Below are 12,526 nucleotides of genomic sequence, written 5' to 3' on the forward strand. Positions count from 1 at the left end.
TCATCTTTCTCTGACTCCAGATGATCTCTTGAGCTCCCTTCCCCGCCTCATCTTTCTCCAATTCTAGATGATCCCCTGAGGTCCCTCCCAGCTCTATCTTTCTCTGATTCTAGATGATCTCCCGAGGTCTCTTCCCAGCCCCATCTTTCTCCAATTCTTGATAATCTTCTGAGCTCCCGAGTCCCAGCCCTATCTCTCTCTAATTCTAGATTATCCACTGAGGTCTCTCCCAGTCCCATGTTTCTCTGATTCTAGATAAACCCCTGAAGTCCCTCCCAGCCCCATATTTATCTGATTCTAGATGATCTTCTGGGGTCCCTTCTAGCCCCATCTTTCTCTATTTCTAGATTATCTTCTGAGGTCCCTCCCATCCCCATCTGATTCTACATTATCTCCTGTGGTCACTCTCAGTTCCTTTGTTCTCTGATTCTAGATGATCTCCTGAGGTCCCTCTCAGCCCCATCTTTCTCCAATTCTAGAATAATTATCATGGAACCATTACCCTCAGAATCTCGTGATTCTGGACATGTTATGTCAGCCATCAGTGACAGTACATCTTGGTTTAATGGTTCTGATATTATTTATTAAGCTACCGAGCTTTTAGAGATGTAACTAGCCCGTTGATGCATCTGCCACTCTTGAGGAGGGGGTGGACAGGAGATGATGCAACTATACTTCCTTCCACCACCCCAAATATTCTGTGAAACGTTTCTTTCTTCCCAAGAGGCACCAGCCCAAGATCCTGTGTATGGTCAGGCGCCCTGCTTAATGATTACCACTGCTAACAGGAATAGGTCAGGTGTAGTTGGAAATACACAGCAAACCCTGAGTAGGACGGGCTTGGCCCATCACAGTTCCCGATATTGAGTCAGCTTCTTTTTATTTTAATCCATTTAATCTAGGTAATACCCTGTGCAGTGAGGGACTGCGGGACACCCCTGTCCCTCACTCTCCCACCAGTTGGATTGTCTAACGTTTTTCTATATGTTCTGCTGTTTTCTGAGTGACCCAACATAGATAAAGTGACTCACCCCCAGGGTGAAAGATAAGGGCATCTTGCTGTCAAACATCTCCAAAATCCAGGAGGGTTAAGGTTCACATTCCCACACCCTCTGCTAGTCTGGGACACCCACACCCCTGAAAACATAATACCACACTCTTGCTCTGCTGTTCCTCAGCCAAAGGACGATTTTTACCCCATTAGTTCAGAGATAGCGGTGTCCCGTTTGACCCGATTCAAATGCAGTGGAAACACAGGAATCTTTAGATTTTCCATCCCTTTCTGGATAACAGGTGGATTCAGTCCTGCTTTTATCCCGACTGCATGCCAAGACATAGAACGGCTGAGTTTCTTAGGAAAAAGCAATGGGACCATTTGAAATACAAGTCTATGCATGCGGTGTGGTAACATCCAGGACTGGATCAGTCTGGTTGACCTGGGATGGAGTAGCAAAAACATAATCTTTTGAGACTTTCCAGGCCAGCCTCGGGCTGACCACTGAAATGACCTGTGGGGTGCAGAAGCTGTGAAGTCTTTTTTAAAAGCTGGTAGACGTGGTTTCCAAACCCGGTCCTGAAAGCACTGCGGCCAGTCAGGTTTTCAGGATATCCACAATAAATATTCATGAGATAGATTTGCATGCAGTGAAGACAATGCATGCAAATCTCTTTCATTAATATACCCTACGCTGTCAATTAAAATGTTCTATTACGTACTTTGTATTGTTATTTGAATATTTTTACTGCTGTAATTGTTTATTGTTCCTGCTTGATTTATTCTTACTTTACACCGTCTTGAGTGAATTCCTTCAAAAAAGGCAGTAAATAAATCCAAATAAATAAATCCATTTCATTGTGGGTATCCTGAAAACCTGACTGGTTGGGGTGCTTTCAGGACCAGGTTTGAGAATCACTGTAGAAGGCAAACACAGAGCTAACAAGTTACCCAGTTCCAGGCTAGAGACATTTTGGCCAGTTCCGGGTTTTGAACTTCCATCCCAAAGCAGTGTGGGATTTGTAGTTCCCAGTTAAACCCATTGACCTTAGTGCTGAAAATCAGAAGTAAACTATAACCCTCCCTTCTGGATCTGGGTAATTTGGCAGGCACGTCTCCCACTGCCTCCAGCACTCACTAAGGGGGTCCTTTACTAAGGCGTGCTCACGTTTTTGGTGCATGCTAAAATTATAGACACGCTAAGCGTTAGAGACACCAATGCATTCCTATAGGCGCTCGCTAAAAACGTGAGCGCGCCTTAGTAAAAGATGTCCCAAGTTTCTAAAATTGAAGGTGCAGGGAGTTAACCTCCTGAATATTTTCACCCTTGTACTGCACTTTGTACATCAATAGCTCAATTCCTAAATGCCAGAAATGTTACGTTTAAACCAAATAGAGCAGTTTCAGTCTTAAGGGAAATACAGCAAGCAAATGCAACAGATTTACGCAATTCAATCTGTATTCTGAGCAATGACCACAGGAGGGCAGCACTGAGCACATTGGCTTAATAGCAGACGTGCTCAGTGCTGTCCTCCTGTGGTCATAAATAGGAATAACTGTTTAATAATAGTTATTCTTAAGGCAATGGCGCCATCGTGTGGAAAACTCTAGAATAGCGACATTTGTTTTTTAGAGTTACCCAGCGTAAGCAGCGCTATACAACAGCATACGTGAGAGAGGTGTCTCCAGGTAAGAAAAGCTTTTAAGTGCTTTCCTGCTTTGTTACACTATTAATAACTAGGCAGCAAGAGCTACAGAAATTGAGAAATATCACTTTCTCTCCCTTCTGTCCTTAGGTTGGGTCACATTCAGCCTTATTTTCAAAAGCGATGGGCACCCAGATTTCGAAATTATAGAACAGGAAAAGTTCTCTACGATGACGAATCACAGAAGGCAAAAGTAGAGACTAATAGACGATTCACCACTGGAGACGTGAGTCCAACAGTCTTTATTATATCAGAGATAACGACCCGACACAGGCCGTGTTTTGACGCTAAAAAGCGTCTGCATCAGGGGTCAATAAATACACCAAGTAATGAATGCAAAACGAAGAGCTCTGATAGTTTATATCCAGCATATTCTGTTTGGTGCTACGTGATCAGTGAGTTGACAACACATATACAAGTAGGACTCTTCGTTTTGCATTCATTACTTGGTGTATTTATTGACCCCTGATGCAGACACTTTTTAGCGTCGAAACACGGCCTGTGTCAGGTCGTTATCTCTGATATAATAAAGACTGTTGGACTCACGTCTCCAGTGGTGAATCGTCTATTAGTCTCTACTTATGCCTTCTGTCACCCAGATTTCGAATCAAATCGGGAGATAGGCGCCCATCTCGCAAAGGAGCCCAAATTGGTATAATCGAAAGCCAATTTTGGGCGTCTTCAACTGCACTCCATCACGGTAACGAGCAAAGTTGATGGGGCATGTCAGAGACGTGGTAAAGGCGGGACTGGGGTGTGTTTATTGGCCAAGCAGAGATGGGCGCCTTTGGCCGATAATCGAAAAAACAAAGGCGTTTTTAGTGCGAATTTAGGTCACTTTTTTGGACCCTTTTTTATCACAAACAAGTCCCAAAAAAGTGCCCTAAATGACCAGATGACCACCGGAGGGAATCGGGGATGACCACCCCTGACTCCCCCAGTGGTCACTAACCCCCTCCCACCAAAAAAAAAAAAACTTTAACAACTTTTTTTCCAGCCTGTATGCCACCGTCAAATGCCATACCCAGCTCCATCACAGCAGTATGCAGGTCCCTGGAGCAGTTGTTAGTGGGTGCAGTGGACTTCAGGCAGGTGGACCCAGGCCCATCTCCCCCCTACATATTACACTTGTGGTGGTAAATGGGAGCCCTCCATACCGCCCCCAAAACCCACTGTACCCACATGTAGGTGCCCCCCTTCAGCCATAAGGGCTATGGTAATGGTGTAGAGTTGTGGGCAGTGGGTTTTTGGGGGGGGGATTTGAGGGGCTCAGCACCCAAAGGAAGGGAGCTATGGACTTGGGAGGTATTTGACTTTTTTTTTTTAATTGTTACAAGTGCCCCCTAGGGTGCCCGGTTGGTGTCCTGGCATGTGAGGGGGACCAGTGCACTACGAATCCTGGCCCCTCCCACAACCAAATGCCTTGGATTTGTTCGTTTTTGAGCCAAGTGCCTTCGGTTTCCATTATCGCTTGAAAAACGAAACCGCCCAGCTCAAATCCGCACAAATCTGATACATTTGCCGGGCACAAACTGTATTATCGAAAAAAAAGATGAGCGGCCATTTTAAAAAAAAAATACGGTCTGTTCCGCCCATGGAGATGGGCGTTCGCGTTCGATTATGCCCCTCATTATAATCCATATCTACCTTTTCGGCATTGCCAGTGTGTCTGCAGTGCAGTTCAAGACTCCTATCTGACAGGGCCTTTTGGCCCTGGGTTCCACTCTCCATGGAAGTTGGTGGGTAATTAGTCTTATGTTTAAATATGTTTATTAGTGCAATGAGAAACAAACACAATACTGCCCTTGGAGAAATACTCCATACATCACTTAAATCTTCTCATTCATATCAAATACAAAACAGTGCAAATACATTTTCCTTTTTCCCCCTTTTCCCCCCCCCCCCCATCTACCCCCCCCTTCCTCTTGAACAGCTCAACTCCCCCCACCCCCCCAAATTCCTCCACCTTGTGTCGCACTCAAGAATTCAAAATCCTACTACGCGCCACAGCGGTCAGCGAGTCCCAGAATGGAGACCAGACTTGGCAAAGTCTATCTCCTGATGGTGATTCCAGGTCTTCTACACCCCTACGCTCTAATGCGCAGAGGTGTATCATGTTAGATCTCCACTGTTGCAGTGTAGGCGGATCCCCAGTTATCCACTGTTGAAGGATCGATTTCTTGCCGACCAAGACTGATTTTTTCATGAAACATTTAAGGCCCCGAGGAGCCATTGGTGACACTCTGAACACCTCAAACAATTGCGCTGGCGTTGGTCTCCAAACTACCCCCCACATCACAGACACATGCTGAGTAACCTGACGCCAAAACCCCAGGATCCTCGGACATTTCCAGAACATATGTCCTAGATCTGCTGGGGACTGTGCGCACTTCTTACATCTGTCCTCTATCCCCATCGCCGCCCTATGTGCTCTATGGGGTGAAATATACATCCTTAATACAAATTTATAATGTGTTTCTTGCAACGTCACATTCTCTGTCAGTCGTTTGGAGTCCAAAAGACAGACTTTTACCTTTTCCATCTGGAGGTTCATCGCTAGCTCCGTATTCCAGCAAGCGGTCAGTTTACCATATTCCACTTCTCCCAAGTGCTCCCGTAGTGAGGCATGATAGTACTTAAGTGGAACCCTTAATTGTGCATCTAATCCCCATATGGTAACCAATTGCTCCCACGCCTGTGGTGTCAAAGAGGAAGCCGGTAGGGACCTCAGATAGTGACGCAACTGGAACATAGAAAAGAAATTTAGTCCCCTAACCCCGTACTCCAACTGCAGTTCTTCAGAAGGCCTCAGGGTGCCCTCCGGATCATATAACTGATATAAATATTGCAAGTTTTTCTTCCCCCACCTAATAAATTCCTCTGAGCTGATGCCCGGCATGAAGTCTCTATTACCCTGGATTGGCAGTAACAGGGAGGACTCTGCAGACATACCGTAAAACCTACAGACCCACCTCCAAGTTTTCCTCAGTGGCATCACTATTGGTGCAAAGGCCGGCGGGGTCCGAAGATTCCCCGGCTTCGCATGTAACCAGGCACTAAAGTGGTCTGGGGCAAACAGCTTCGTCTCGGCTCCCGTACATGAAAAGTAAGATGATCCCCGGAACCAGTCCGTGAGATGACGCATGTTACTAGAAATCGAGAAAAGTCTGATACTCAGCAGACCCAGCCCCCCCCCTGTTTTTGGCAAGAAGAGCTGGGTGGCTCGCAGACGTGATTTCTTACCCTGCCATATAAAGTTTGCTACCAGTCGTGTTACCCACCGGTCATCCCTCTGTGACAGACACAGCGGCACCATTTGGAGCATATAGGTCCACTTTGGCACCAAAATCATATTATATAATGCAATTCTCCCCATGAGGGATAACGGGAGCGCGTGCCAGCCCTGAAGTGTGTGTTGTGTACTGCGTCGAAGCGGCTCCACATTCACTTTATACAATTCCGATAGATCCGCTGGGATTAGTACTCCCAGATACTTTAAGGGCCCCTTGGACCAGGTAAGGGGGAATTCTCCTACCCACCTTTCTCTAATCGTACTCTGCACTGGGAATGCCACTGATTTCTGTAAGTTAAGGGTAAATCCCGAGAAGAAACTAAATTCTTCAATAATATCCAGGAGGCCCGGAACCGACCCAGAAGGGTTTGTCAAAGTCAGCAATATATCGTCTGCGAATGCCAAGGTTTTTACTGAGAGGGAGGGCATCTCAACTCCCGCTACCCCTGGGTCTCTTTGAATCGTACGCAGCAACGGTTCCAGGTAGAGCAGGAACAACAACGGAGAGAGAGGACACCCCTGCCTCGTTCCCCTCAATATCTGAAACTTAGGCGAACGGGTCCCATTTACCAGTATAGCGGCCTGGGGGTAAAAATACAAAGCAGCAATCGCACGTGCAAACCAGCCCCTCAAGCCCACATATTCTAAAACTCCAAACAGATAATCCCAGCGAACTTTATCGAACGCCTTCTCGGCGTCAAGACTCACCAAGAGCAATGGTTCTTGAGACATATGACTATAAGCAACAGCCATGCACACTTTGCGGACATTAATAGAAGAGTGTCTACCCCTCACAAATCCCACCTGTCCCTCTCCCACCAATGTGGCCATGTGTGGACTGAGCCTCTCCGCCAACACCCTCGCTAAAATTTTTAGGTCCACATTAATGAGGGAAATCGGTCTGTACGATTCCGGGCGTTCTGGGTCCTTCCCCGGTTTTGGTATCAAAGTAATCCACGCCTCGTTGGAGTTCCGAGGAACTCCTCCTCCCTCCACTGAGGCTTCAAAAAAGGAGACCAGGGCTCCACATAACTGTGGCAACATACACTGGTAATATTCTGTCGTGTACCCATCCGGACCCGGAGCCGTACCCCTTTTTAACGCTTTAACCACTTTCTGGATTTCCCTAGCACACAAAGGAGAGTTCAACCGCTCCCTCACTTCCGCCGTTAAACGGGGAATACCTGAATCTTCTAAATAGTCTACCAAGTCAGGTCCACTCCGCTCGCCTGGATCGCTATAAAGGGATGCATAAAAATCATGTAAAATCTGTACTATCCCTCCAGGTCGGGTCTCACGTGTGCCATCTGGCTTTATCAAAGATGGGATGAACCTATTACCCCCCCACCTCTTTACTACTCTTGCCAGTAGTTTCCCTGATTTGTTACCAAATCTATGAAAAGTAAATGATCTGTGGAACATTTGTTTTTTAGTGCGTTCGTGTATGAGAGAATTTAATGCCGCAAGAGCCGACACCATCTCTTCCTTACTTCTTGATGAGGGGGCCGTTAAGTGTCTCCGTTTTGCTACCTGAAATTTATGTTCCAGTTGGACAATACCCCGGGCTAACCTCCTTGCCCTGGCACACATATATGAAATGACCTCCCCCCTCATAACTGCTTTTGAGGTTTCCCAATAGAGCAGGCCATCATCCTCGTGTTGTGAATTGGTGTCTGCAAACAACTGCCATTTTTGCCTAAGATGGTCTTGAAAATGTGCATCCCCCACTATATGTGATGGAAATTTCCACTGTTGACCTCTAAGTCTGCCCGCTCCCAACTCCATCTCCACCCAGATCATGGCATGGTCCGAAACCTCCATAGGTCCTATCTCTGCTTTCACAATCTGTGGAAACAAAGCACCCTCCGCTAAAATGTAGTCTAATCTCGACCACGTGCCATGTGCCCGGGACATGTGGGTGTAATCACATGCCGTGGGGTTAAGCAGGCGCCAGGGATCAATTAGGTTCAACGCCCTACACAGATGTTGTATGCCCTTGCCTCTGCTCAATGCTAGCCCCGCTGACGGCGCTGATCTGTCTAAGTTCCCATCCATCACCTGGTTGAAATCGCCCACTAATAGCCAGGGGGCAGTTGTGTGCTGAAGCCCCAGGTGAATGATGTGCTGAAAAAATGTTGGGTCATATACATTTGGGCCATAAATATTAAGCAAGAATATTTCTTGTCCCAGTATGTTTAAATGTATAAGGATATACCTCCCCTGTGTATCCCGGGTTACCACTCTGGCCTTACATTGCAGGGACTTATGAATCAGGATTGCCACGCCTCCTCTACGGCCTTTTGCTGGAGCGAAAAAACATTCTCCCACCCACCTTTGCTTGAGCTTTTGACTTTCCTCCTCAGACAGTTTTGTCTCCTGTATACATGCTATGGAAGCTGTGTGACGTTGCAAGGCATTTAAAATTTTTGTTCTTTTTATGGGCGAACCAATCCCAGCCACATTCCATGATATTAATCTAACCGAGTGCATCTAACCTGGATCCCAGAACTCCCTCCCTGCTCTCCTTAAATGCAGTAGTATTTGCAAGGTCCCTGGGTGCCCAGCCCTCACCCCGGAACCTTCCCCTCCTAACCATTCCACATAGCGTGTAGTTGCCCCTTCGCTAAAGTTCAAATTACTGTGCGACATTGCCATTATCCTTATTCCCCTCAAAACCCCCCCTTGGTCTACCCACCCTCCCTCCCCCCCTACTTTCTCTTCCCCTTCATCAACCCACAACTGTAAAACTCCCATAACACCTGAGTCACAACATGCTGCGATCCCCACCCCACCCCCACCCTCCAACTGCACATTTTCATCAACAGAAATTTCTTGAACAAAAACTTTCAGAACATTGCATATTTGCCCCTGCATTCTGCAAGTACATGATAGCTTACATGACCGACTGACCCATCAGACCAATGTTCACTGTCAGGTGGATGCCCCAGTTGGGTTTAAGTCTCTGTTAAGAAACTGCATGGCTGCTTGGTCTGATACAAACGGGATCCATTTCCCCTCATGTTGGATCTTTAGAGTAGCTGGGTACATTAACATGAAACGTTGATTTCTTTCAACTAGACGGGTACACACTGGATGAAACTTCCGTCTCCTCTCTTGTAAGCTAGTTGAATAATCCTGAAAGATTCTTATTTGTACTCCAGCATATGTCAAAGATTCCCTTTTCAGACGGTAGCCCCGGAGAATCTCTTCTTTATGGATATAATTCAGTACTTTTATAATGACAACTCTGGGACGCTGATTATTCTGCTGCTGTCTCCCAATTCTGTGTGCTCTCTCCAGACATAGCGGCCCCCGACTGTCTGATAGGGCAAATTCTTTCACGAGCCATTCTTCCAGGACTGTGCTCAAACTTTTCTCCGGAATGGTTTCTGGCAGTCCCACTAGCCGGAGATTACTCCGTCTAGCCCGATTTTCCAGCTCATCCAATTTGTCCACATGCTGTTGTAGTTTAACCTTAAGGCTTTCCACCTCCGGGCCACACTGCTGCCATGCGTCCTCCATCGCAGACACCCTCGTTTCCACCTCCGTTGCGCGACTCACCAGCGTTGCCATCAGCCCATCCACCTTCCCCAGGCGCTCATTTAATGATGTAAACCTGGGTTCCAGCGCCGTTTCCACTGCCGCTACTATCTGTGATAGCTGACGGGCCGAAAACTCCGCTTCGCTCCTCGGCGTTCCAGGCGCCATCTTGGATTCGCCACTCGTGCTTGCCGCCTTCTCTTTCTCCGTTTTTGCACTCTTTCTGGTTGTTCCCGGCGACATGGACACTAAATATTGGTCCATGCACTCCCAGCTAGCCGTAGTCTACCAGGTCAGTCGGTTTTCAGGGCTATTTGCCGGCGATTTCGAGCGGGAATCGGGCAGGGATCGCGGAGCAGTGCAAAAGCGTGGCTACTGCTCCTTCAGCATCACGTGACCCCCCCCCGGTAATTAGTCTTAAAGCAGAGATCAGGACACTGGGAAGGTTTTCATAGCCTTCACAGGATCAGCAAGAAGTACTGGGGAAGAGGAAGGGATTTGATATGATCTACCTTTCTGTGTTTACAGTCAAAAAGCTTATATTCAATTATTTATTTTAACAAGTGCAGTGCAAGGGTGAAAAATATTCAGGATGTTAAAAGCTTACCAGCTTTGTGAATGCCTGAGGCAGTGGGAGACAGCCTTCCCAAATTGCTCAGACCCAGGAGGGAGATCATAGGTCAGTTCTGGATTTCCCACAGCCTGATCCTGATGCCTGCAAATTTTAACACTGAGGTCAATGGGTAAAATCAGGGACTACAACTCCCAGACTGCTTTGGGATGAGAGTTCAAAACCAGGCCTGTCCAAACGGTCTCCCTCTTGCCAGGGTCTTGGAATTGAGTAACTTGGCAGCTCTGTCTGTGCCTTTGGTTCTGATGCAGCTGCAGGGCAGGTTCAGATATCTCTTCCTTACTGAATCACACACATACAAACAAATATTTTGGCCTGAGGCTGAACTGTTTAAGTGACTCTGATGGAAGCCACTGCTTCCTTTCTGGAGTTTGGATAAATCCCTGCTCCTTGCAGAGTGGCCTAGTGGTTCAAGCACCGGTCTTGCAATCCAGAGGTGTCCGGTTCAAATCCCACTGCTGCTCCTTGTGATCTTGGGCAAGTCACTTAACCGTCCCTTGCCTCAGGTACAAGCTTAGATTGTGAGCCCTCCTGGGACAGAGAAATATCCAGTGTAGCCGAATGTAACTCACCTTGAGCTACTACTGAAAAAGGTGTGAGCAAAAATCTAAATAAATAAAATATAGGTTTCTCAAAACAGAGTGTTGAAAGGCAGAGGAAGTGATATATTTTTTTCAATCATTATTAATTTTAGATGACAGTTTTGCTGAGAATTAAAAGTTTTAACACTCGCATCTGTAATGGTATGGTAGGATGAGACCCTGCTGTTCACTGAAGGGCCGTAGTTTCAGGTCCTTGAATTGTTAGGCTGGCACTAGTTTTAGTCAGAATTTGATATACTGATTTGGCAATAAGAATGAAAAGGACTCTCTAATAGATGGGAAAGAACAGAAATATTCATTCTAAAACACAAAACCAAGAGAGGAAAAAAAGAACGCAGAGGTACCAGAGGTGTAAAGGGGAGAAAAAGCCTTACTGATGTCTAGCAGACCTTGAGGTGGGAGGACAGAGCCCAAGGTGGGTGGGGGGGGCATATTTTGGTCACCGCCCCACCACTGCCACCGCAAATACCTTGGCTGATGGGGGTCCCCAACCCAGTGCGGGATGAAGTCTTCAGCTGGTGGGGGTTGGGGACCTCCCGCCAGCCAACCAGGGGCCCAGAGCAAATTTGGGGGGGGGGTGCAGGCCCCCGTGGCCCCACCTAGCTACGACACTGATGTCTAGAGAGCATAGAGCAAATCTAGGTGCTCATGCGTTTTATTTTCGTTTGTCTAGAACAGGGTTGTCCAACCTCGGGTCCTCGAGAGCCGCAGTCCAGTCGGGTTTTCAGAATTTCCCCAATGAATATGCATGAGATGTCTTTGCATGCAGTGCCTCCATTGAATGCAAACAGATCTCATGTATAATCTTTGGGGAAATCCTGAAAACCCAATCTTGCGAGGGCAGAGGTTGGACACTCCTGGTCTAGAAGCTAACTGGGGCCATTCTGCTAAGTATGTTCGGACAAGTTAATAGCTGCTTGGGTCACCACAGCCAGGATCATTAGACAAAATGCCCAAACGTTTACTGAAACTAACTCTCTTTTCTAGGGACATCTCAGTCAGTGTTTCTGAGGCTGGAATTCAGGCTACTTCTGGCTTAGTAGGACTTGAACCCGAAGTCTTAACCCAATCCCTGGACATCTGGCCAGCGAAGCTTTCACAACAACTGCATTCATTTTCCTCACCGTGTGCAGGACACCAAGGGAGCTTCTGGTGGCTTGGAAATTATATCCTCCACAGCTAGAGGTTCAAATCCTCCCCCCCCCCCCCCCCCCACAAAAAAAACTATATTGGGTCATTCATGTTAGTCACCTTGCTAACTTGTAATCCAGTTTCCAGCAATTAATTAGAAATTCCAAGTAATCAGTGTTTCAGTGACTGTACTGTAATTATTATTATTTTTTTTTTTGTTCCTTAGATGTGAAACGCAGATCGGAACTTTGTTCGTTGATCCAGATTTGGCTAAACTTTCAGCGAGATTTTTTTTGAGAGATACCCAGAGAGTCAACTGGGCAGCACCTTTGGTACACTTTTTCTATACAACCATTTACAGACGAAAATATTATCAATAGAAATCAAACAAAATAAAACATGGAAAAGAAAATAAGATATCTTTTTTAAAGGACATAACTTAATACATTTCTTGATTAGCTTTTGAAGGTTGCCCTTCTTCGTCAGGGCAACCTTCGAAAGCTAATCAAGAAATGTATTAAGTTATGTCCAATAAAAAAGGTATCATCTTATTTTCTTTTCCATGTTTTATTTTGTTTGATTTCTATTGATAACCTTTAAGAGTGGACTAACACGGCTACCACACCTCTC

At 46.4% G+C, this 12,526-nt stretch overlaps 1 protein-coding gene across 1 annotated transcript in view; it reads right to left on the minus strand.

Annotated features, from left to right (window-relative positions):
• The window catches only part of LOC115466521 (sulfotransferase family cytosolic 2B member 1-like), a 1,032,539-nt gene that overhangs the window by 727,539 nt on the left and 292,474 nt on the right, over nt 1-12,526 (minus strand). The window lies entirely within an intron of this gene.

The sequence above is a fragment of the Microcaecilia unicolor genome, chromosome 3 (assembly GCF_901765095.1).
Source record: "Microcaecilia unicolor chromosome 3, aMicUni1.1, whole genome shotgun sequence".
Lineage (NCBI taxonomy): Eukaryota > Metazoa > Chordata > Amphibia > Gymnophiona > Siphonopidae > Microcaecilia > Microcaecilia unicolor.